At 40.8% G+C, this 27,094-nt stretch overlaps 1 protein-coding gene across 1 annotated transcript in view; it reads left to right on the top strand.

The window, feature by feature from the left end:
* Positions 1-27,094, top strand: part of EPHB1 (EPH receptor B1) — a 477,723-nt gene that overhangs the window by 60,880 nt on the left and 389,749 nt on the right. The gene's annotated exons all lie outside the window — the stretch shown is intronic.

The raw sequence follows: 27,094 nt of genomic DNA, 5'->3' as shown, positions 1-27,094 counted from the left end.
GTAAGCATCTGAGGCAGGATTGAGAACTTTGGACGTTCTGGCTGCAAATCTAATTCTCCATCAGTGTACTGCCCCTCACGCCTTAGAGCTGCCTTCAAACCCGAAATTTACTATTTTGTGACTATACAAGATTACTGGCTATTTTTAAATGATTAATTAGTAAACAGATGGACTTTTATCATGTTCTTTAAGATCCAGGGAACTGATTCTGCATCTTCCTTTTCTAACCTGGTCAAGTCTCCTTGAGACTTATCACATGGTGGGCAAAAGAAATGTAGAACCATTGCTGACTATGGGACATTCTTCAGAGTTACGGAGGACCGCTGGATGAAAGAACAGCAGCAGACTGTTGTACCTGGACAGCAGGAGCCATATTAGTCAACCTTTTCCTTGTTTAGAAATGGTTTCTCTTATCTATCGAAACACCTCATTGAAGAATTTTAGTCAATTTCTCAGGGATTGAATGTCAGTCAGTCAACAAGCATTTATCAATGTGCCTGGTCGGGGCAGTTCAGTTTGTAATCAGAGCTCATCAGTTCTATCTCTGGAGGTGGATGGCATTTTTTCATTATGAGTCCTTTGGAATTGTCTTAGATCATTGTATTGGCCAGAGTAGCCGAGTCTTTCATAGTTGATCATTACAGGCCTGGAGTCAGGAAGACTCATCTCCCTGAGTTCAAATCCATCCTAGACACTTATTAGATGTCTGACCCTAGGCAAGTCACTTAACCCTGTTTGCCTCAGTTTCCTCATCTGTAAAATGAGCTGGAGAAGGAAATGGCAAACCACTCTAGTGTCTTTGCCAAGAATACTCCAAATGGGATCACGAAGAGTTGGACATGATGAAAATGACTGAGCAGCTGAAATGTGCCTGGCACTGTTCAAAGTTCTGGGGATACAAAGAAAGACAAAACAAACAAACCCACAAACAATTCTCAAACCCCCAAAGAGTTGGGGAGACAGCATATAACTACCTAGGTAAGTCCAAGAGATAGCAAAAGTGAAACAGCCCCTTCCTTCAAGGAGCTTCCGTTCCACTGACAGCTGTTTTTCTTTTTATGTTCTGGCCACACTATAGCCGTATGCACCGGATCACCATTACCAGAAAGGACACACCTTTGCCTCAGCTGCCCGGATCATTGATGGAAAACGTTCAGTTTGCTGGCCTTATACAGACATTAATCTGGGAAGAGCCCAAGGAATATTAACTGCTTATGGCCTTAATGAAAGTTTTTCCTTTGTGAGGTCTGCTGTCCCCAGGGCTGCCTGAAACCCTGGGGAGCTGGCCAACTCTTTGGGAGACAATTTATATCCTCCTGAGTACTTACTAGACTTGCTCCTAGAGCATTGTGAGTATTCAATCTCTATTAGGTGATTCAGTCTTTTGGACAAAGAATGCTTCCCCTTCATCTAGGAATTCACAGCAGAAAACACACTTCTGCAGAGGAGAGTGGGCACAGGGAAGCAGGGGCAAGGCAACTTTGAAAAGGCTTCTTGGAACCACACTGGCCATCAGTCAGTGAGAGCACAGCCAGGCCTAGGCATTTTATCAAGGTTGGGAACAAAGGCCATACAGTTGTGTGAGAAAGACAGGTAAGAAGGAGAAAGAGAGGAAGACAGACAGAAGAGAGAGAGAGAGGAGAGAGAGAGAGAGAGAGAGAGACAGAGAGAGAGACAGAGACAGAGACAGAGACAGAGACAGAGAGAGACAGAGAGACAGAGAGACAGAGATGGAAGATAGAGACAGAGAGAGAGACAGAGAGAGAGTGAGAGAGAGAGAGACAGAGAGAGAGACAGAGAGACAGAGACAGAGAGAGAGACAGGGACAGAGAGACAGAGATGGAAGATAGAGACAGAGAGAGAGTGAGAGAGAGAGAGAGAGAGAGAGAGAGAGACAGACAGACAGACAGACAGACAGACAGAGACAGAGAGAGAGACAGGGACAGAGAGACAGAGATGGAAGACAGAGACAGAGAGAGAGAGAGTGAGAGAGAGAGAGAGACAGAGACAGAGACAGAGACAGAGACAGAGACAGAAGATAGAGTGACAGACAGAGGGAGAGAGACAGACAGAGACAAAGACAGAGGAGACAGAGACAGACAGAGACAGAGACAGAGAGGGAGAGAGACAGAAGATAGAAAGAGAGAGAGACAGACAGACAAAAAGAGAGAGAAAGATAGAGATGGGGAGAGAGAGAGAGAGAGAGAGAGAGAGAGAGAGAGACAGAGAGAGAGAGACAGAGAGAGAGGAGAGAGAGAGAGACAGAGAGAGAGACAGAGAGACAGAGATGGAAGATAGAGACAGAGACAGAGACAAAAACAGACATGGAGACAGACAGAGACAGAGACAAAGACAGACAGAGACAGAGACAGAGAGACGGAGAGAGAGAGAGAGAGTGAGAGAGAGAGAGAGAGAGAGAGAGAGAGAGAGAGAGAGAGAGACAGAAGATAGAGTGACAGACAGAGGGAGAGAGACAGACAGAGACAAAGACAGAGGAGACAGGGACAGACAGAGAGAGACAGAGAGGGAGAGAGACAGAAGATAGAAAGAGAGAGAGACAGAGACAGACAGACAGACAAAAAGAGAGACAGAGATAGAGACAGAGATAGAGACGGAGAGAGAGAGAGAGAGAGAGAGAGAGAGAGAGAGAGAGAGAGAGAGAGAGAGAGAGAGAGAGAGAGAGAGAGAGAGAATTGTAGGGAAGAGTGTGGGTGTGTGAAATAAGTTTCATTAGGAAATACTTGCCTTTATTTGCTTCTCTGGGAATAAGAAGAAAGGCCTCTGGGTTTGGATGATCAAGTCAGACCCTGAAGGACATTGCATCAACGCAGACTTTGAATTTTGCATGTAGTAATCTGAATTTTCTGTTCTGAGAGAATTCCTTTGAAAATGGTAGACTTTGGAGTTCAGTTCTAATTCCCTTCTTTTTTAAAAAAAAATTTTCTTTCATTTTATTTGTTTTTGAGACTGGGCCTCCTTATCTCATGTAGACTGGAAGTACAGCAGCCACTTGCTGCCCAGGGTCATTGCATGGAAGCTTTGACCTTCTCTCCTTTTATAACCTGGAACAGCTCATCTCTTAGTCTGATTAGTTTGTTTGATGGTTTCCCACTCCTCAGGTTTCCCCATATTGGTGGTAGAGTTAGTAGGACACCCAGTTTCCTTCTTTTGCCCTACTGTGGCAGAGAACTCCAAAGCTGATGATACCAGCCTCAGCCTTTTCCATAGCATAGATTACAGGAGTGGGCCACCACACCCAGCCTTTTCTTTTTAAATTAAAAAAAAAGTTGTATTGATGTTCTTTTTTTATATTTCTGGCACTTCCAATGACTCTCCCTCCCCTCTAATAGAACCCATTCCTGTAATAAAGTTCAGTTAAGTATGACAATTCAACTCTTTGGGCACATCTGGCAATATGTGCCTAATTTCACACCTGTATTTCACCGCCTAAATGACAAAAACAAGACGAGCTTCATCATCAGTCCTTTGATGTCAAATTTGGTTACTGCATTAATTAGAGTTCTAAAGAGTCTTTTGGTGTTTTCCCTTACATTATTGTCCTTATCATATAAATCATTCTCCTGGTTCTGCTTACTTCATTCTGCATTAGTTCACATAAGTCTTCCAAAGTTTCTCAGAATTTTCGTATTGATTATTTTGTGGTATAATAATATTCCATTGTATTCATATAATACAATTTCCTCAGCTATTCTCTAATTAATGAATTCCCACTTTTTCGTCTAGTTTTTTGCCCTATGAAAAAGTAAAGCTTTAAAGATTTTTATTTATGGGGGACCTTTCGGATTGTCTTTGCCCGCCTTAGAGTGATATCACTTGGCCAAAGGGTCTAAACAGTTGCTAGTATAATTACAATTTTCCCAGAAGACTTGGACCATTTCTTGGCTCCAACAACAATGCATTAGTGTACCATATCCCCTCCAAAATTCCATATTTTCATCTTTTGTTATCTTTGCCAAACCGACCCTTTCTTTTCTTTTCTCTGATAAAGTTTTTTTTTTCCCTTTTCTATTTAGACACTTGGGGTATTTCTATGATGCTGCTTGTGGATTTGTTCATTCTTGCTTCTCAACAAAATGAGAAGTTAGAGTGACTTAAATATCATAGGACCAAATCATCTCAAATACTCAAAATATGGCTATTGGAGGAACACATGATTTAAATAAAAATAATTCCCGGAAGAGAAGACAGAGTCTCCATAGAACCCGTTCTATAGCTGAACTTGAATAAATGTCCACATGTAGATATTTGGGAATTTTTCTAATCTGCTGTTTAAAGCTTATAATGTTTGCCACCTATTTTTCCTTTTCCTAGCTTGAGAATACTCAGGGAATAATATTAAAAATAATTCATTAGTATAGTGCTTTGTGGTTATTATTGCTATCCCATTTAGCCTCTAGCATATGAGATAAGAAAGGCAGATGAGTTTGTCTTCTGTTTACAGATGTTGTAACTGAGCTTCAGAGAGAGGATGTGATTTGCCCAAAGTCTCAGAGCTGGTAAGTGGCAGAGCTGGCGCCTGAACTTGAGTCTTGTGATTCTAGAATTTTCTCCATTGTGTTATCTTTACTACACTAAGGAACACAAAAATCATTTTAATATTATATGAAAGGAAATAAAATGGAAAAGAGACCTAATAGGAAGATAAAAGTCTCATATACATATGGTGAATTTTCTGAAAACAAATATCATTGATTCTTGGATTATCCACAGCACATCTGGAATGCACTTTGCAGAATCCTTCTCTTTCTTCAAAATTCAATTGAAGTGGCAATTTATACTGGAAGCCTTCAACAGTCACCCTGATTGAAAGGATCTTCTCTTTCCTCAGATTTTCTTAGAGCATATTGTCTAAATCTTTCCTTTTTTTCCCATCACTACCTACTCCATGGTGCATTTATCTGTGTGGGTGTCGTACCCCTTTACCCTGAAAGCTCTTCAGTGAAAGCTCCTCGTGTTAGTTTCTTTATCTGAATACCCCTAACTGCTTGCACTGTATGTATGTACACACATACACACATGTATAGGTATATATAAGTGTTAACACGTACATGTGAACGCATATGTGTACATGTATGAACAAGAACCAGACTCAAACATGTATACATATATTTCAGCATGTGTGTAGTTATATATTTGAATACATATGTGTATGTGTGTATGCATATATGTATGTATTTGAGTATATGTATGTGTGTGTAAATGGTGGGGGCGGGGGGAAGCAGCTAGGTGGCACAGTGGATAGAGCACCAGGCCTGGAATCAGGAAGACGGGTTCAAATCTGGCCTCAGACACTAGCTATGTGACCCTGGGCGAGTAACTTAACCCTGTTTGCCTCAGTTTCCTCATCTGTAAAATAATCTGCAGAAGGAAATGGCAAAACCACTCCAGTATCTCTGCCAAGAAAACTCCAAATAAGGTCATAAAGTATCAGACACGACTGAAACTACTGAACGATAATCACAGCAATGATGTGTATGTATACATATGCATACATCGATGTATTATATAAATTTCAAAATATGTATGTATATGCATGTGTGTATATACATATACATTTGAATACATGTGTATATATAGATACATATGTGTATATGTAGTTAAGACTAGTTCTTGTACATACATATGTATATATATATACTCGTGCTTAGATGTAATATACATACATGTATGTACATATGTACATACATGTATGTACATATGTACATACATACATACAGTGCTAGGAGTCAGTGCTAAGATAAAGAAACTAACACAAGGAGCTTTGGTGTCTGTGTTTATACATGTATGTGTATATAGACACATACATACACATATAAATACACGCCCACACACACATACATACATACACACACATGTGAGACTGGTTGTCCATATAATGCCCAGGCAGTGTAGTAGCCATTCACTGGCACAACGCTGATTGACATGGGAGTTGTTTTACCTGCCGGCCCTCCCTTAGCCTGGGGGCCCCCTGTTCCCTGTGGTCTATCACATCGGCTCTGATCTAAGTGCACTGAAGCTCAGAATGCTTAAGTTCTAGTAAACCATCAACCTCAGCCCCACCGAGAAGTAGAAATTGCAGGCATGTATCACCATGTTCCGCTCCTAGGACAGTATCTTACAGATAAGATTTATTGAGTTAAGTCCTTGCATTACTGAGAAGGGCTAAGTCTATCAAAGTCAGTCATTGCTCACTTGTGGCTGTTACTGTATACAGTGTTCTCCTGGTTCTGCTCACTTTACTCAGCATCAGTTAATATAAGTCTTTCTAGGTTTTTCTGAAGTCTTCCTGTTCATCATTTCTTATAGCACAATAGTATTCCATCACAGTCATATACTACAACTTGTTCAGCCATTCCCCAATTGATGGGCTCCACTGAGTTAAAGGAAGCCAGGACACCCAGGAGGAGGTAAAAAAGCACAGAATTGAGAGACAGGATGAGTAAGAACCAAGTGTCACTTGGTGCCTAGATTTTTGATGGGAACACAAATAGAAAGAATGTAGGGTTTCAAGTTCCTCCCTGGAACCTGGAAATTACTAAAGAAACAAGGAGAAATGTTGAACCAGCTGGTGAATTAAAGGAAAGTAAGAATTTGTCATGGCTTTAGGACGAGTTTGCCTCTGATCCTTACTGGTTGTATCATCCTGGCCAAATCGCTTAAACTCTAAGTGCTCCCCCCAATTCTGAAACGGTTAAGTTGCAGAGAATTAGTTGATCCACTTTGGTAGAAGGCTATCTATTCTTAGGATAATGCAGAAAATCCATCAGGTTCATCACTCAGATGGTAAAAATTACTTACAAACAGAGCTCAGGATAAGGAAGTAAGCAACCTTCAGCATTAGAATGGGAAGATAGATATTTTGAAATTAATGAAATTCAGGGAAATCAACATTAGGGACACAACACAAGAAAACCATGTGTGCCCTTTAATGGAGGGTGGGTGGGTGGGGAATGGCAGAAGCAGTGACTATAGTGTTAACCCAGATGGAAGAAGCAGTGACAAATGATGGCAAGGCTCCTGTCTCTCTGTTGTCCAACTCGGTGACACATTTTGTGCAAACACTTGAGAAAGAAAACAGAATGGTAGTAAGTACATTCAGAAGCTATCTTCTCTAAAAGTTGGTGATAATGCCTTTTTTATGTCTGTTTGACAGAGGACATAAGGTCAGTAGAATGTGTGTATTTGAACTAGACAATTACAATCTGCTCATGGCACAAAATAGGAATTCTCACTGAAATTGCCCATTGCACGAAATATGCGTGAATACTGCCAAATTGTGAACTTGGCAAAATTTGGTCCCCTCGGTAAATTAAGGAATTTCAGGATTTTGTATTATATTTGTGCATGTACAAGCACACAGATAGGAACAGACACACACACACACACACACACACACACACACACACACATGCACATCTACTCCAAATGCATATGTACTTATCATTTTTTTCTTTTTAACTGTGTTTCAGCTTATCTTCACCTGATGAGTCATGTCAATCCTCTTTTGTTGTCTTTGTTGTTTTCAAAGACCATTTATCTTTTCCCTTTTTTCTAATTCCTAGGGATAGCATAAAAATACTTTTTATTGGCAGAACTTTAACGATGGCATGTAAACCATTTCTTTTCACTAGTGACTCTTTTAAAAAGTCCTAGTGAACAGTCCAGGGGATAACTGTCATTTAAAAACATATATGTATGTATATGTATATACATACACATATATACACATACAGTAGATTGCATATATATGTATATAGACACATATTCAGAACAATCACAACTGGATATGTACAAATGGTCTCTTACAACACATATAGGAAATGAAGGTCTCATTAGCTTTAATAGACACAAAGTTAGAAATATTCCAGGATAAAATGGCTATTTGTTATTAAAGTTTTCAAGTCAATTACATGGCGTATGCTTTGTGATTCAGAAAATGCCTTTCTTTTTTATCCTTCCCTCTCTCCCTCCCTCCCTTTCTTTTTTTTATTCCTCTTCACTCCTGCCCTCCCTCCCTCCCTTCCTCCTTCCCTCCTTCTCTCCCTCCTTTCCTCCGTTCCTTCCTCCCTTCCTTCCTCCCTTCCTTCCCTCCTTACTTCCTTCCTTCCCTCCTTCCTTCATTCCTTCCTCTTTCTCCCTTTCCTCTTTGCTCCCTTCTTTCCTGTCTAAAACATCTCTCTATGAAGCATTTATCATCTAATAGAGAAAGGACTGACCTTTTTTTTTTAGGAGACCCTGGGTTCTTAGCTTTGTGACTGCATAAAAGTCATTGAATTTCTTGGTGTACCAAAACAACTCTCTAGAAGAAGTTTCCATACTGAGAATTGCCAATATGAAATCCCAGGCATGGACCAAGCAAAACATTCTGATTCTTTGGTGTGTCCTCTACTTCTTATCTGGGGCCCCTCTCTAATTCCCTTCATCTCTGTGGCTCCTTTACTAATCTACTTAAGAGAAACCTTTTATAAAAGCCTTTTCAGTCAGCTAGTTTTTAAAAGCCAATAGCCAGAGTTGCTTGGTACCAAGTTTAAAATTTCAGATCTTTAAAAAATGCCAAGTTGGTAAAATTGCTAGTGGGTTTACTGATTCTGAATATTTTCACCTTATTTTTTCTTCTTTTCTACCTTACTCTCTTCTGATTTGCATTTTCTCTTCCTTCCAGTGTGGTATAGAGGAAAGAGGATCATCTCTAGTCAGAGGATCTGGGTTCAAATTCTATTTCTGATATTTACTACCTGCATAAGCATGGGCGAGTCACTTATCCTCTGTGGGCCTTAATTTCTTCATCTTGAAAATGGAAAGGTTGGACTAAATTGCCTCTGAGTTCCCTTCTTACTCTAGATTGAGGATTGTAATCTAAAAGTCTTTATTTGTGAGATAGACAAGGAGGACATTAATTTTCTAGGGTAATGCTAATTTGTAAGTCTTTCATTGTAAATATGCAGCTACATCAAGACCCATTAGGATTCTGTTTTTAAGCATCCACTGTGATTCTACCCAACTTGTCATAGCTCTCTGTCCACTAGGAAGTGAATAGAGATGCCCTTTGGTTTTGATTCAATGGAATCACTGAGCAGCCTAATCCAAACCAGGGCTGGTGGATAAGAATAAAGCAGTCCTGTTATGGGGTCTTCCTAGAATCCCAGATCTAGAACTCAGAGGTCATCTGGCTCAACCTCTCTATATTCCACTTGAGGAAACTGAGGCTTGCCTGTGGCTTGCCTAAGGTCATTTAGATAGAGCCAGTGGTGGGATTCAAACTCCATAACCAGGGCTCTTTCCTCTATAAGCCACTTCCTTGTTCTAGTAGACTTCTGGCAATCCTATGTGTTGATTTCAGGTTTGTTTCCCAAAGAGTTTGTGGTAGTGGAACCAAGATCATTCGGTTGAAAATCAAAGAGTCAACTCTTCTTAATCCTACGAGGAGAGCAGGAATTCCCACAGTTTAGCACTTTGCCTTTTGCAGAGCTACGCCTTCCCTAATTTCACTAGTTGGACCTTTCCATGACACATCCCCCTCCCCTCTTGCCCCCCACTCACCTCCCACCTCTCTCCCACTGTCAGTGACACACTCTGCTTTCTCAGTAGCTTCCAGTTCTTCTGGGCTCGTCTGCCTTCTCCCACAGTGAGCTCTTAAGACAGACATTGTGTACTGTTTGCCAACACAGTGGCTCAGGCACACGGAGGGGGTTAGGAAGGAGCCATCTGCTGCCTCCTTTCACACAGACCTTTGCTTTTTTCCCTTTCACACCCACTCTCTCTCTTTCACTCTCTTTCTCTCTCCGTCTTTGAACATCCATACAAAACAAAACAAAACCGAAAAAAGCGGTGGCTAATTAGACCAAGAGAATGAGAGGGTGAAGCTGAAAGAGGGGACTGAGGAGGACCCATGCAAATCAATCAGCCTGGAAAAGCAAAGAGGAGAATGAAAAGGAAAGGGGTCTCCTTTAAAAGAGGTAGGAGGGGGATATTTTGACAAAATAAGCAACAAAGGTCCTTCAAAATGGGGCGAATATGGTGGAGGGGAGTCACTTAAAAAAGAGCTTACTCTATGTAAAGGGGGGGGAACAACAGAAAAAAAGGCAGCAGAATTCCTTGTATACCCACCCCCACTGCTTACTTCTTCCTCCCCTCACTTCTTATCTTTTTCACTCTGTCAATAGCTTCGGTCCACAATACTCTCCATTATGGAGGCTAAGTGTATCATTTTAGTTGATAATTTCTGTTCCGGCTCACAGCGAATGTGAAAATAAGCAGCTTCTCTTCCCTTGGAGGACTCTCTGAGGGGGGGACTTCCAAAAAGCAAGACCAGCTGAGCCACCAATAAAAGGAGTGGGCTGAAAAAAATTCCCCCAGGAGAAAACTAGGCCACTCTTTCGAGGGTTTCTTTCTTTCTTTTTCTTCCCCTCACTCCCCCTCATTGTAATTATTTTACTTGGTGATTTCGTTTCCTCTTTGTGAGCTATTCCATCCACTACCCCAGGCCTCCCAGAGCAACCCTGATGTCTGAGGCTGGCTCTAAGTGCGGAAATGTCCACCTGTGGGTAGGCCTACACAGAACAGCAGCTAACATTCTTGAAACAGTGCTTGCTCCCTGTGATGGCCATGCTTTAAAGGCTGCTTGTGCCCTACCACAGAGGATTCAAAACCAAAAACAAGGACAATGAAAAACAAAAAACAAAAAAGGACTCCTTGATAACTTGGTTGGGACTCATCAGAAAACATAGCCCTGAGCCACTGGCCCTGCTCCACAAGGGCACAACACAAAACAATGTATAAACTGGCAAATGTCAGAGGAGCATCTCTCAAGTCCTTGAAGAGATGTACCAGAGTAAGTGGTAAATGGTGCCTTGTTCTTATCTTTGTGTCCTATAGATATAGATAAGATATAGGTATAGAGACATAGATATAGATATAGGTATAGGTATAGGTATAGATATAGATGTATATATGTGTGTGTATATATATACTATATGTGTGTGTTGTATGTAACATGCACATATATGCATACATATCCATATACTTGCATGTATGTGTAAAGGTACATAAGGGCCAGCTAGGTGGCAAAGTGGACAGAGTACTGGGCCTGAAGTCAGGAAGATCTAAGATCGAATCTAGCCTCAAACACTTATCTGCTGTATGACCCTGGGCAAATCACTTAACCCTGCTTGCCTCAGTTTCCTCATCTGTAAAATGTGCTGGAGAAGGAAATAACAAATGATGCCAATATCTTTGGCAAGAAAACTCCAAATGTGATTACAAAGAATCAGACATGACTGAGGAATAACTCAACAAAATAACAAATGCATGCATGTATGTATATACATATATAAGCATTTTTCATCTTTAGCTTGGGGGAGTAGAGTTTTGAAGGGAGGAATATATGTGTGGACATTTACATATGCACCTATATGTGTACACATGTAGGTTACATATGTATACATGCAAACATACATGTGTGTTATGTATATTCACATACATATAACTTTTTTCTCCTCCTTTTCTCTATCCACCCACTTTAAGCTGAATATAGTTGTATTTTGGGTTCTTGTGAGCATTAAAGACAGATACTTTTTAATAACAAGTCAGAATTAAATATTGGAAGGGACCTGTAGAGGCCAATGGGTTCATCCCCACCACCCCCATTCCACAGAGGAGAAAATTAATCTTCAGAGACCACACTTATGTCATTTAATCCTCACAGCCCTGTGAGTTAACTGATATAGTTAACATCATCCCCCTTTTACCTGTGAAGAAACAAAGTCTCAGACAGGTTGAAAGAAATTGCCCAAGGTCATGATGGCAAAAGTAGGACCCAAACCTCCACTTTTTGAGTCCATGCCCAATGTTCTTTCTACTATACCTTACCATCTGATGGCGAGAGACAGGGAGAAAGAAAAAGAAAAATGGAACTTTTGTTGTGTGTGTGTGTGTGTGTGTGTGTGTGTGTGAGAGAGAGAGAGAGAGAGAGAGAGAGAGAGAGAGAGAAAGAGAGAGTGACAGAGAGAGAGACAGAGAGAGAGGAAGAAAGAAAGAAAGGAAGAAAGGAAGAAAGAAAGAGAAAGAGAGAAAGAATTATATTTATGAAAGAATCCTCACTTAAGATGGTTTTAATATGGCTCGCAAGGATCATGTTCTACTTTTTTGCTTCCCCCTGGGCCAGAATTAGAAGGGCCAGAATTTAAGAATGCCTTAAAAGACCAAGCTGGCAAACCACATAGTGCATTTGCACATACTAGACCTAGTACAATGAAAATATTTATTTCAAAGTAAAGGTGTATCTGCTTGTGATTATTTGTATTTAAAGTGCATTTTCACAGACAGGAGAAATTTCAGTAAAATTTTAAAAAAATTCTTGGGTAAATTTATATAGTTGATGTTCTTGATCTTTCTTAAGCTGTTTGAGAAGACTCATGGTGTTGTGGAGAAAGAGAGTTTGATTTGGAGTTAGGAGACCTGGGTTTGGAACCACATTCTTACCTTGATGGCTCTGGCCATCATTTTTTCATCTACAAAGTGCAGAGGTTGAAGTGGATGACCTCGAAGAGCTTAGGATCTGGGATTCCTGGTCTATGTTCATGATGTCTAAAAGCAGAGAAGAACAAAATTTGCCATCCAGAAGTGCCAGGCAGTGGGTTATTTTTGAAAGAGTTGGATTGGTCTGGATTGTAGTCCCTGTCCTATCAATAACCATTTATAGGATCTTGGGCAAATTACCTGCCTTCTATGGGCCTAAATTCCCTGAGCTATAGAATTGAAGAATTAGACTAGATGGCCTCTAAGGACCCTTCCAGCTCTGATATCTTATGATTTTAGTTTCATGCTCAGTGGAATTATCCAAAATGAGCAGGTGATTATATCTAGTGCTTTACTTTCAGGACACAGGTCCCCAGCTCAGCCAGGACGATCTCTTGTAGGAAAGCGGCCATGACACCAAGCTGAAAGGGAATTAGACATGCAAAGCTGTTGGGAAAACAGCCAGCATGTTGCCAGGCTGTCATTCCCAGGAGGATAGGGTGTAGGAGCCAGGAGATAATTAATCCTCTCTCCCCTCCCTCCCTACCACCACCCTATCCTCAGAGCTAAGTTTCCAGAATGTAAGAGAGCTATGAAGAGCACAGTGAGTATAGGAGAGGATGGCAAAAACTTGGGTCGGAAGAGAGCTAGGTAACATTCTTTGGCTATTAATTATTGTTTCTCATGAATAACATTGTATTAGAAATAATCCTCTGTATCTAGCTATATTAAGGAAACATTCTATAAAGACAAAGGAGACCACCAGTTCTTTGACCAGCACAGAAAGAATGGATTTGACCCATTTTGCCATTTTTGAACTTAATTCTGATCACCTAGAATGAACTTCTTGGCCATATAAACAATAGAAACCTTGTTTTGTTTTGTTTTTTAAAGAGTGACTATGTCATCCAGAATTCCTAGTAGAGAGAAGCCTGGCCATTCATGGTCATATACAGATCCCAAACATTACAAAATCAGATTTCAAAAATCAAAAGAAAGTGTCAGTACGATTCCATAGCCTGAGAGTTAGACAGGGAAAACAGGACACAAGGGATGACAAATCTTTTAAAAGATGGAAAAATTTTGAAAAGAAATTCTGACAATAGAACTGCTAAGGATTCCCTCCCCCATTCCCCTTGCACCCTCCTCCCCCCACAAAAAGGAAAAAGGAAAGCATTATGGTATGATGGAAAAACACTATTGTGGGAATCAGGATTCCTGGCTTTGGGTCCTGACTTTGCCACTTATTAGCCATGTGACCTTAGACAAATCATTTAGCCTTTTTGAAGTTCACTGTCCTCATCTATAAACTGAAAAGTTAGGATTCATTATTCCAGAGGTCCCCTCTACTTCCAACAAACTATGATAAAACAACAACCCTAATGCGATTGAAAAAAACTTCCTGATGAAGTCAGCTTTCCAAAGGACCTGGAAGATGGGCAAATAACCAAGGACCAAAGAATGGCAGGGATCTATGAGGCTGATGGAAGTCTAAATACATAAGACAATAAGAATGGCTTTTAGAGGCTATATATGTTAGTATCAGGATGAACAAAGGGCTGGATGCCTTGCTCCAGCAAGCTGGCTTACAGCTAAGAAGTGACCAACAGAAGGCCAGGAATAGTCAACGTTTATTTTGCTTTAGCTATCTGTAAAAGGCAGGATAATCTTCAAACCGGATAGGCTGAAACAAACAGCATAAAGGGAATAATAGGTCATGATAGGTGAAGAAACATTAAAGGAAAATTCAACTTTAAATTAGTTCTGGTAGCCAGGTCCATACAAATTATATACTACAATGTCAAAACTTGTGCAGATAAGCGTCTTTAATGGTTAGCAACCTTTGAGAGATCCTGGAAAAGGGGGGATGTGCCATCAGATTGAAGATGAGCAAATGGGGCCCTGATTTTCAAAAAGGGGAAGAGAGAGAATCTTGGAAATTTGAGACCAGTCAGCTTGACATCAATATCTGGCAAATTCTGCAATAGATTTTTCTTCTTAACAGATGGTTTTTTGAGCATTTAGAAAACAATGTGGTGATCACTAGGAGGCAACATGAATTCATTAAGAACAAGTCAAGCCAAACTAACTTCTATTATTTTTCCAATTAGCTGATTAGATTTGCAGATAACAAATCAATAATAATAATTGACTTTTAAAAAAATAGCGCTTTAGGGTTGACAAAATAAGCATAACCTCATTGGATCCTCACAACGACTCTGAGAGGTAGATGCTACAGTTATTACTGTGTTCCTGAGGCTCAGAAAGGTTAATGGACCACAGTTATACAGCTTAGAAGTGTCAGAGACAGGATTTGAATTCAGGTCTGTCCCGAACGCAAGACTGGTTTTCTTTTGACTGACTCCCCTCTTCCTCATCTTCCAAAGGTGTTTTCAGTGAACTTACAAAAAATAAACTTACCTTTAACTAGGAAAAAACAAACAGACATTACTTTACCCAAAGGACATTAGTGACGCATCTTAGGATAATTTCTAGCTGAGTCACATCAAATAAAATGAAAAGAATGAAATGAAGATGATGATATCTTGAGGCAGCCAGATGGTGCAGTAAGTAGCCTATTGGACTTGGAGTTTGGAAGACTTGAATTCCAATCCTATCTCAGACCCTACTACAGTGTGACCCTGGGTAAGTCACTTTACTACTCTCTTTCCTCTTCTGTAAAATGGTCATTAACCTCCTCCCAGGATTTTTATAAAATAGTTTCTGAAGTGCTTTGTAAACCATGTAAAAGCTATTATTATTATTATTATTTTAGTGGGGGCAGGTAAGTGGTGCAGCCGATACAGTGCTCTTCTTCCTGAGTTCAAATCTGGCCTCAGGCACTTCCTAGCTGTGTGATCCTGAGTGAGTCTTTTCACCTTGCTTGCCTCAGTTTCCTCATTTGTAAAATGAGCTAGAGAAGGAAAGGGCAAATCACTGCAGTATCTTTGCCAAGAAAACCCCAAATAGAGTCATGAAGAGTCAGGCACGACTGAAATCATCATCATTATTATAATTATTAACATGTATGTAGCATTTTACAATTCGCATAGCTTTTTATACACATTATTCCATTTCAGTCTGACAACAGCCATAGCAGGTTGGTTGATTACTGAAACTCAGAGAAGTCAAGTGACTTACCCAGAGACACTCTAGCTAGCAAGTGCTGATGGCTGAATTTGAACTCAGACCTTCCTGATTGTAAGGGCAGCACTTTCTCCACTTTAGCACTCCCAAAGGTAGAATACATATGGCTTCCAGAGAAGCATTTGATGAAGTCTCCTGTGAGATCCTTGTGGAGTCAAATCAGTCTGTCAAGGATCTGTGAATTCCCTCCGCAAATGAGGATCAAATCCCATCAACACCCAAAGCAATCTTAAGGAGAGGCCTGAAATTCCTGTCCTGTGAAATAGTAAGATAAAGACAGGATGATTGTCTTAGAATTACAAGTGCTTACAAAGTTACGCTTACAGGTTATTGTTAAATGGCTCGATGATAACCTGAATGGAGGTCTCCGGTGGAGTCTGTTTGGTCTTAGCACCATTCAGGTAATCATTTTTAATAAATGACTTGCATGCCGACATTGAAGAGGTATGATTATTTAATTTGCAAGTAATACAGCATTGGAATGGACAGCTAACATAATAAATGACAGAATTAGGATTTTAAATGATCCTGTTATGCTAGTCAAGAGCTAACAAGATGAAACTTAGAAGGGCTCCAGGCAGAGTCCTGCACTTAGGTTGCCCAAAATCAATGGCACAAGCATGGGGTGAAAAATGTATAGAGGTTTTAATTGACCACAAATTCATTTTGTAGTCCTAACAGCCAATGGTAGCCATTTAAAATGGTGGTATTTCAGAGCTGAAAAAATAGCTTATTGATGTCCTAGTCACCCAGACCATGGGAGTAGAGGTGAAAAGGACCTCAGAGGGTCCTCTAGTCGAACTACCTCATTTTATAAAGGAGGAAACTGACAAGACAGGATAGGTGACTTTTCCAAGGTCACACAGGTAGTAAGTAGCAGAGCTGGAAACTTATCTCAAGGCTGCTGACTCCAAATACAGTCCTCATTTGACTGAATTGTGTTGTCTCTTGGCCTCTTCGTTCACCTAGAAGGTGGCTACCTTGCCCGAAGTAATACAGCTGGTAAGCCATGGAGCAGAGACTCAAGCTCAGGGCTCCTGCCTTGCTTCTTTGCCGAAAAAGCTGATACAATTTTGCTCAATATTAATGGAAGTATAATATGCAGATCATGGAAAGTAATTGTGCTAATAGTGGTCAGAGAATATATGGAAGATTCTGTTCAATTTTGGTCTCTGTATTTTAAGAAGGATACTGAGAAACAAACTCATTACCAGGTTGGCTTCAGCATGATGAAATATTTTTTGGCCATGCTAACTCCCTAATAATATTTAAATTTATGGAAGAGCTACATACAGTCTATGTAGGTGGAGGGTATAAGTGCAGCAGTGTAAGTACAGATTCATGAAGAATTGACAAGTTAGGTAAGGGGCTATGGTATACAGTTCTGGAAATCATATTATATAAGGAATTCTTAAAGGAACTGGCAATGTTAGGCCTGGAGAAAAGGAGAGAGAAAGAGAGAGAAACAGAGTGAGAAAGAGACAGAGAGATATTCAGAGAGACGCAGAGACAGAGATACAGAGAGAGAGATCATAGACATCTTCAGATAATTGAAGGGCTATCATGGAAAGGGGGTTCAGAAGTCAAAACTGAGATCAATACAGGGAAGTTTTAAGAAGATAGATTTCTGTTCAGTAAAAGAAAGGTCTTTATAAGAAGACCTATCCATCAGTGAATGAATTGCTTTGGGTAATAGTGACCTTCCCATAACTAGATGTATTTAAGCAAAGACATGGGTCTATTTGATCGTTTTGAATAGGTACATACACATTATCTAAGAGGCTAGACCAGATGACCTCTAACACACATTTCAACACTAAATTCTATGATTTTGCATAGTAATAAGAAATTCTTTGCTGGGAATAATATAAGGAAGTAAAGAAACTCTTTCCCTGGACATTTTAAAGAAATAACAAGATTTTCTTCCCTCTGGAATGCTTTAGGCATTATCCTACTTAGAAGCAGAGGGATGAACTGATGACCTTTGGAGGGCACTTTGAAATCAATTCCATTCAACACTATTTTAAACCTGCTTCTAGTTTCAAAATTCTGTGATTTAGAGAAAAAACAAAACAAAATCTTGGTCAGTATTGAAAGCAGGTACTATTCTTCTAATTGTATCTAGCAAACCAGATGAGTAGTGGTCCAGGCAAGTAGAATTGGTGTCCCATAGGCTATTAAACTGAGTAACATATCAGCACAATTTTCCTTTCAATTATGCCATTTTCCCCCTGTTACAATGCAATTCTTTACAAAACAAAAAAAAGCATAATATATTCTACCATAACACATTTAAGAGTAATATACAATCTAAAGGGCATGCCACTCTATTTGCTAGGCCTCTTCAATGACTTGAGTCAAGATCTGATACTCAGTACTTTCAGGAAGAAGAACACTGAGTGACTAGGACAAAATTCTTCCTTGAATGCCATTCTTTTTTTAAAAAAAGTATTTAATTTATTTATTTTCAGTTTTCAACATTCATTTCCATAAGTTTTAAATTTTCTCCCCCTCCCTCCCCAGGATGGCACACAATCCAATATGTGCTCTCCATATAGATTCCTATTAAACACATTTTCACACTAGTCATGTTTCATAGAACAATTAAAACAAATGGAAGAAACCATGAGAAAAACAAAACAAAAGAGAAAAGAGTCTGCCTCAGTCTGCATTCTGACTCCATAGTTCTTTTTTTGGATGTGGATGATATTTTCCATCATGAGTCCTTTGGAAAAGTTTTAGGTCCTTGCATTGCTGAGAAGGGCTAAGACTATCAAAATCGGTCTTCGCATACTGTGGCTGTTACTGTATACAACGTTCTCCTGGTTCTGCTCACTTCACTCAGCATCAGTTCATATAAGTCTTTCCAGGTTTTCCCAAAGTCTGCCTGCTCATCATTTCTTATAGCACAATAGTATTCCACTACCTTAAATGCCATTCTTAAAGCTAAGAACGGCTAAAGGGAAGGAGCACTAATGGTGATTGCAAACTTCAATGGAGAATGTGAGCTCCTGATTGGGAGCCTATAAGATCACTGTCTAGTTCTAGAAGGGATCTCTGAGGCCATTGAGCTCAAGACACTCATTTTACAGAGAAGGAAAACTGAGGTCCGGGGGATGTCCAACTTTCAGCATTTCCAAGGGGGGAAATGTCCTTTTCTCTTTCCTTCTGCCCTTTTGGTTTGCACAAGCTCTTTGAAAGAATGGGGATGAACTAAAGAAATCCCTAAGAAGATAGCTCAGTCACGTGGCATAGATGTTAAAAGCACAGATCACAAGGCTGGTATGTAGGTACTTCCCTCTCAGACAAAGTTCGTATATTGTTTCTCCTCTGTCGTCTGCTTGGAGTGTCCTGCCTCCCTAACTCTGTCTTTCTGCTCAGAGTTTTATTGAAAGCCCCTAGACAATAGCCTTTCAGAGCGCAGTGAAGGCCCTTTGTCTAGGTGTTGAGGGCCCTTTGTCTAGGTGTTAACTGGTTAAGAGTTTGCCAAAGTTAACAGGACTCAGGGTTAACTCACTGAGGGGCTTCTCTCACCCTCCCACCCTGTCCTCTGGAGCTCGTAAGGATTTATGCAAATACAACTTTTCTTTTCCTCTTGCTTAAACCATTTGTTCCTTGAAACCCAAGCTTTATCCTTTCCTCACCCCTACTCCCCCTGAAAAATGAAAAGTGCCCGTGATGCCCTGGGAAAATCAGCTTTATGTTCTAATCAATTAAAAACAATCCTAGGTTTTAAAGAATGGTTCTAGGGGCAAACAGGAGAGAACAGTGGAGCAGGTGTTTAGAGGCTGAAGTTAGTGAGAGGGAAGGTTTTAAAATAAGCTAATAGTTCTTAATTCCAAGGCTGAAGCTTTCTGGGTGAGGCCTGGGGGAAAAGCAAACAGGGTTAAGATACTACCCAGAAAAGAAAAGAAAAGAAAAGAAGTCAGACTAAATAAACAGGGGTTTTAGAGGCTCCCTATCTGCTTTAAAGCTTGGTCTCTTTTTTCTCCCACAGTTTTGGAAAATGCTTTTCATTACTATTTTTTTTCTTCTGCCACTAATCGGGGCTTTTAGTTAGAAATGGTACTGTACCCTTTGGCTTTTCGTTCTGTAGGATATTTTAAGCTTAGGGCCTAAGTATGTTTTATAATGCCACAATTCCTATCAACTGATACAAGAGTGGGTAGGATTTGGGGTGGAAGGTGATAGCAAGTTAGAATACCCTCCAATCTATTCTTGCAGAAAGGTTAGAACTGCCCTGCACACCAGGGATGGAAGCCCTCAGAAGAGGAGGCAGCCTTAGAACTTGATGTTTATAGAGGGGGAAGAAACATCTATTTGTTAAGTGCCTACTATGTGCCAGGCACTATGCTAAGGGCTTTACAAGGATCATCTCATTTGATCTTCACAAGAACCCTGGGAGGTAGGTCAGGTGCTGCTATGATTTCCATTTTACGGCTGGAGAATCTGAGGCCCAGGGTCACTCTAGTAGGTGTTTGAGACCGTATGTGAGCATAGGGGCAGTCAGGTGGTGCCATAGTGTGCAGAGCACCAGGCCTGGAGTCAGGAAGACTCATCTTCTTGAGTTCAAGTCCAGCCTCAGATACTGTGACCCTGGGGAAGTCACTTCACCCTGTTTGCCTCGGTTTCCTCATCTGTAAAATGAGCTGGAGAAGGAAATGGCAAACCACTGCAATATCTTTGCCAAGAAAACTTGAAACGGGGTCATGGAGAGTTGAATAGGACACTATGACAACACCAGCTTCTTGTTCTGGGCTCTATCCACTGCACTACCATATAGTACTTTAAGATTTATAAAGCATTTTTTAAACATTATTTCATTTGACAGTCAACCCTCACAATAGTGGATAGCAATACTTAGAGTATTTAGTGTTAACAATAATAAGAATACTTAGAGATTATTATACTTAAGTATTGTTATCCCACATTTTGAAGAAGTGGGAATTGAGACTTGGAGAGGTCAAGTGACTCCATAGCCGTGTAGATAATTTTTGAGGCAGGATTTGAACTCAGGTCTTTACTGACTTCAAGTATGGCAAAGTACAGCATTTGGTTCAATAAACCACACTGTCTTCTGTATTCCAGATCTTCTTTACAGGCGACATTCTAGAATCCTGACAATCCTAGCCTTATAGCATCACTAAAAAAGGGCACTATTGGTATTTTTAGTCCAGTTGAAACATTTTATTTTCTTCTAGGGAAATCAAGTTTTGTCTGTGCTGATCTGTGCTCATTTCTACCACTGGGTGGAACAGGTTATCTAATTTTCTCTTAATAAACTTTCATTGGTCTGGCAGAAGGAACAATTGCTTTTGGATCATCAAACTTAAAAAGGGAAAAAAAATTCTCGTAGTATTTCTTACATTGCACTGTAATAAAGACAGCCACTAACACCTGTAATAATTTCACAGAAGAGGAACACCAGCAGAGCTGGTACATTTTTAAAATAAGTGTTCTTGGTTTAAATGAAGGTTTTAATTACAGATTGATGAGGGAAATGCTAACCAAGTTAGCCATTTTTCCTTGAAAGTCAGCCTTTCCATCCAGACATGCTGGTCACTCCTGCTCAATAGCTAGGCCAGTTAGAAAGATGTTGAAATAAAATTTTCCCCTGCCTCATTTTAGAGGGCTGTCTGCTTTTAAACTTATTCCTTCCTTTGCTTTTCTCTTTCTTTGCCAGCAACCAGTACTAGTACATAAACCCCAGCTTGAAAGGAATCATAAGACAGGCAACTAATACACACTCATCATCCTCCTCCTAACCTCTTCGCTAGAAAGCCATTACTCTGGGCATAGGCACGTCTTAGGTGGATTCCACTGCCAGGGAATCCTAATATTGTCTCCAAGGCAAATATGGGACACTACAGTATCTTTGAGGGATAGGGCCTAGGGGTCTTCTGTCACCAAGGTATTTCCCAGTCTATGTATCATTTCCACATTTGGCTCGATTGTCTAGTTACCTTTCACCTTTCTTCCTCTTTCCTCAGCCTCAGCACGTCTCCTGTCTTTGCTCCCTTTGCCACCCCAGGCACCCCATCCACAGATAAATTTGGAGTCTGGCCCAGATGGAGCATAAATCTGATGCCTAATTGAGCTGGGGGCAACTCTCACTATAAATCACTTCCCTCTGGGGCTGGGGGAGTGTGTGTGCTCAGACTAATCAGACTCTTTTGCTCAACGTTTCCCCCCTGTGGTCACAGGGTCCTCTCACATGTGCATCTGCTAAGACTGTCCAGGCTCACAGAAAGGGACATATCCAGAGGCTCCAGGACTGCTTAGAGACAATGTCATGTCAAGAGTATTTGCTTTTCCAAAATTCCCTTGATTTCTGTTTCTACCTGCTTCAGTAGGATGCGCTGGGAAAAGGAGGTGTAGGGATCGGAGTAGTGTGGGGATAGGGAATACTCAGATCTTGAGCATTCTGAAATTCCCTTGTGAGCATGCATGTGCTCAGACTGGAATTCTCTTTTAAATAACCCCTGTTCATGGAGTTGATCAGTAACCCTGGATGGGGGTAGGAGATCAGAAAGAGGAAGAGCTAAGGGTTTGGCTAACCTTGTACGTCTGTATGCTTTGGACTTTGCAAACAATTATTGTAAGCTCAAATGCTCTCAAAAGACTAAAGGATCCAAGAAGAAAGCATTTATAGAATGAAGGATCCAGGAATAAAAAAAAATCTCCTAAACCCCTGACTCCAAAGTCCAGCTCCCCAGGGTTGTATATTTTTGGAGACAAACTGAGGAAGTGCTGACTGGCCTGAAAATGACATCTGGAATAATTTTTTTACAGAAGGAGATGATCTAAAGGCCATTTTTAATCATGTGTCTTGGCTTGTAGGATCATCTGAGAGGGCTTTCTGATGCTGGTTTTGTTCTCTTTTGTCTATGTGGAATGACAGACAGGATCTCCTTCTTGCTCCAACTCCACCAGCCTTCTTATTACCCTTCTCTTCCTTTTTCATTCTTCCCACTCACGATTTTTCTCCCTCTCTCCTTTCCTTGTCCTCTTGCTTAGTTCTCCCTTCCTTTCTCCTCCCTTTCTCTCACTTGCTATTCTAGTCAACCCAACAATTATTTATTGATTGGCTGTGAAGTGCAAAGCACTGCCTGAAAGAATGGGGAGACATAAAGGCAAAATTAAAAATAGTCTCTGCTGTCCAGAAGCTTACATTCAACATGGGGATAAAACATATCAGGTGGTAAGCATAGATGTAGGAATCTGAGGAAGGAGGAAGCATTAACAATCAGGCTTTGGGGTCCATCTCCAGTTGTTCTGATCTTCATCTCGCCACTGGACCCAGATGGCACCAAAGGAAGAAGTGAGGCTGGTGACTTTGCACAGCCCTCCCTCACTTAAATCCAATCCATTTGTAAGTCATGGAATCATCTTCCTGATGTCGTTGTCCTCTTCAAGAATGAAGGACAAACAAAAAACAACACCTGAGTTAAGTCTTGAATAAAGCCAGGGGTTCTATGAGGTGGAGAAAGCAAGGGACTTCATTCCAGGCATGGTATATACAGCATGTACAAATGCTTACAGGCAGGAGAGAACACACAGAGTTTGGACAAAAAGAAGTAGAACGGTTGGGATGAAAAGAAGAATATGTCAAGTGGGCAGGGTATTATCCAATAATTAGTCAAATAAGCACTTTTTAAGCACACATTATATGCCAAATAATGTACTAGGTAATGGGTATAAAATGAAAAAATTCTATTCCTCAGGGAGGTTCCATTGGGAGGAGAATGAAGGCCTGCATGTAAGTAAGCAGATAAGAAATAAATACAAGTTAGGTATTGGAGGGAGAGCCTTTACGGGGAGAGGGCATCAGGAAAGACTTCTGGTAGGTGTCACTTGGGCCGAGTTTGGAAGGAAAGAAGAGGTTCCCAGAGACAGAGGTGAGATGAGAGTGGATGAAGGGCAGCCAGGGAATAGGAACAGAGGAGATGGGAGAGCAAATAACTTGTAAGGAACAACCAGAAAGCCAGCTTGGCTAGACCTAAAGGGGCTTAATGAGTAAAGGCAGGTTGGGGCCAGATTGTGAAAGGTTTTAAAAACTAAACAAAGGAACTTGTATTTGAACCTAAAGGCAAATAATTCTGTAGAGGTAGGCTGATTGAAAAGTCTTTACCTGCCGCACCGAAGCTTTCTTCCTTTACATCTTCCAGTTTTTCTCTTTTCTTTGACAGATTCTCTTCTCTTCCTTCATCATCCTTCTCTTTTCTAATTTCCTCCCTTGGTCTTGCATTCCTTTATAACCTTCTGCCCTGTCTCTCTTTTAATGAGAACTTTCACATATGATATTGATTTGCAGTTTTAAAAAAGCTTACATTGATTTTCCGGGGGACTTTTCACGATCTTATTTAAAAATGTAGGAAGAGAGCAGTTTCCTATATATACAGTTGACTTTGTTCTATCGAGTTAATAGTCAATGTTAGAAACTTTTTTCCTCGAGTCTAGGAGTGCTTGGGGACCTTTGATGTTCCCTCTAATGAGCAGGGTGGTTGAGGCCTTATTTTGCTTTTATAAGCCTTCAAGTGTAGGCAACATGTGCGGGCCATGAATTGAGAAGGATTAATTTTCTCCATCACATCTTAAGGGTTTGTCTGAAGGCCTGGATTTGAGAACATTAGTCAGAAAAGATGTACTGGAAGTGAAGGGGCATGAAGCAGAAATAAAGCAGACTTATAAATTAGCAAAGGTCCAGCCTGGGAAGAAATCAGATTGTAGGAACATGAATAAAAATGAAAATGAGCTTATAACCACTACTACTATTACCATTATCACCACCACCTCTACCACCACCATCACTACTCTCACCATCATCTCCACTGCCACCCCCACTTCCACTACCATCACCTCTACTACCACCATAATCTTCATCATTATCACTATCACCATTATCACCACCACCACCTCCACCATCACCATCACTACTCCCACCATCATCTCCGCTGCCACCCCCACTTCCACTACCATCACCTCTACTACCACCATAATCTTCACCATTATCACCATCACCATTAACACCACCACCTCCACCACCACCATCACTACTCCCACCATCATCTCCGCTCCCATGCCTACTTCCACTGCCATCTACCACCATAATCATCCCCATTACCATATCACCATTATCACCATCACCTCCACCACCACCACCATCTGTGCCGCTTCTACCAACCTCACCACCTCTGCCTTCCAACAGTGATACCTCCCCTTTTCTGACACTTGCTGCTCCTGGCCAGTGACGTCTCCTCTGAGATATAGTGGAAGATGATAATAATTCACAGGTATTTGCAAAGCTCTTTGCATTTACCCCAGGATTTAGTTCTCACAGACACGCTATGAAATGTTTAAGTAATGGATCACTGCACTCAGTTTACAGGAGAGAAGAAAACTCAGAGGGGTCAAATGCCTTCTTCTAAAGTCATGCATCTGGTAAGGGGCAGAGCAGGGACTCGAACCCTGCATCTTCTAATTTTCAGTCTGGTGCTCTTTCCGTGACACATTCTGCCTCCCATGGAAACATCCTATAGGTTAGTTAAAGCTATTGAAGGTTAGCAAATTTGGCTGGTCTATCTGTAGGTGGGATTAAAGGGAAAACATAGCCTGTGATAACGGCAATAATAGTACATAATAATGATAACAACAACAAGCACTTACCTAAAAATTTAAGACTTACAGACACTGCTTGCTTTTATCCTCATAAAAAACCTGGGGAGATTGGTGCAACAATTATCTTCATTTTGTAGATGAGGAAACTGAGGCAAACAGAGATTAAATGACTTGCCCAGGTCATGCAACCAGTACGTGTCTGAGGCTGAATTTGAACTCAGGTCTTTCTGACTCCAGACCCAGCATTCTATTCCCCAAGCCTCCTACCTGCCTCTAATACATAGCACTTTAAAGTTCATATATATTAACTCACATGACCCTCATAACAACTTAGTGAGGCAGGTATTAAGGTACACCTCATTTACAGATGAGGAAACTGAGTTCAGCAGATGTTAAGCAAGTAGCTCAAAGTCATATGGATAATAAATGCCTGTGTCAGGATATAATCTCGGTTCTTGTTGACTCTAAGTCTATCTCTCTATTCCCGATACCACCTAGTTGTCCATACACTACAGTCCAATAATAAATGTTCATTTGCTCTGTGGTATGTTTCAAAATATGCTGACGTTCTCTCCCCCCCCCTCTCTCTCTCCCTCCCTCTCTCTCTCCCTCTCTCTCTCTCCCTCCCTCCCTCCCTCTCTCTCCCTCTCTCTCCCTCTCCCTCTCCCTCTCTCCCTCTCTCCCTCCCCCTCTCTCTCTCTCCCTCTCTCTCTCTCTCTCTCCCCCCCCCCCCTCTCTCTCTCTGTAATTGACAAGACAAAGTAAAGAGCACCTTGATACCACATACAGATAAGACCAGATTGGAAGGTGTTATCATCACTGTCCAAGGTAGTGAGATGAATAAAAGCTGGGTTAAATATATGAGCAGAAAACAAGAAGGTGAGATATATCCTGGGGAAATTAAAACTTGGTATCCTGGGAGGATGATGTCAAGTGTGTCTGCTCAGAAGGAGGAGAAATTGGGAAGGGAGTAAGTTCTGTTGAAATGACAGACCACAGATTAGGTAAGAACTTACACTGTACTTCAGTGCTCCTGTGGACTGCATGCAAAGCAAAGTGGGGAAAAGATAACTGGAAAAATTGGCAAGAGAGATGAGCAGAATTGCTTCTCTGTTCTCAGTGGTAATATTTCATACCCATGGTACAGCAGGGAGCCAGGATGCCCACATAGGACCCCACGAAAGCCAAGAGTAATATTGAGATCTGAACAACTTCTGTTCTATAGGATATAACAACATAGTGTTAAAGCTGGGTTTGACTTGGAAGCAGTCACATGGTATCCTTCCCCTCCCCCCACCAAAGGACAACAATTTGTGCAGGTGCCCGATTTAATGACTAGGATTGATATGGACATTGATACAAATGTGTAGGTAAGACAACCTTTTTTGGATTCAACAGGATGGCAGGACCCCAGGAACACAGAGGAGGGGGCTAGCCCCTAACAAAGCTCGATAATATGAAATCAGGCAGGACTGATTTACAGAGCTAGGTTAAAGGAGATCAATATGGTCTATTGGGCCAATGGTGATACAATCTGTAGGGAAGACAAAATGCTACCAAAATAACTCAGGAGAATGGAATGGCATTAAAGGCAAGGAAAGAAAAGTTCATGCCAGTTGTCAGGGGAAAACTATTTTCCAGCAGTGAAAATTACCAGATTATGGAATAATGCACAAAGGGTAATGGAGGAAGCTGTTTCTCTTAAAGAATGCTGAGCAAAATTAGATTTTCACAAAGATTTCTAGCATAACCTAGATCCTGTTATAGATAGATTAGCCAAGGTAAGCAGGTA

This window comes from Trichosurus vulpecula, chromosome 2, assembly GCF_011100635.1.
Source record: "Trichosurus vulpecula isolate mTriVul1 chromosome 2, mTriVul1.pri, whole genome shotgun sequence".
Classification (NCBI taxonomy): Eukaryota; Metazoa; Chordata; class Mammalia; order Diprotodontia; family Phalangeridae; genus Trichosurus; species Trichosurus vulpecula.
Note: the sequence above shows the minus strand (reverse complement) of the source record. Positions and strands in the feature narration are given on the sequence as shown.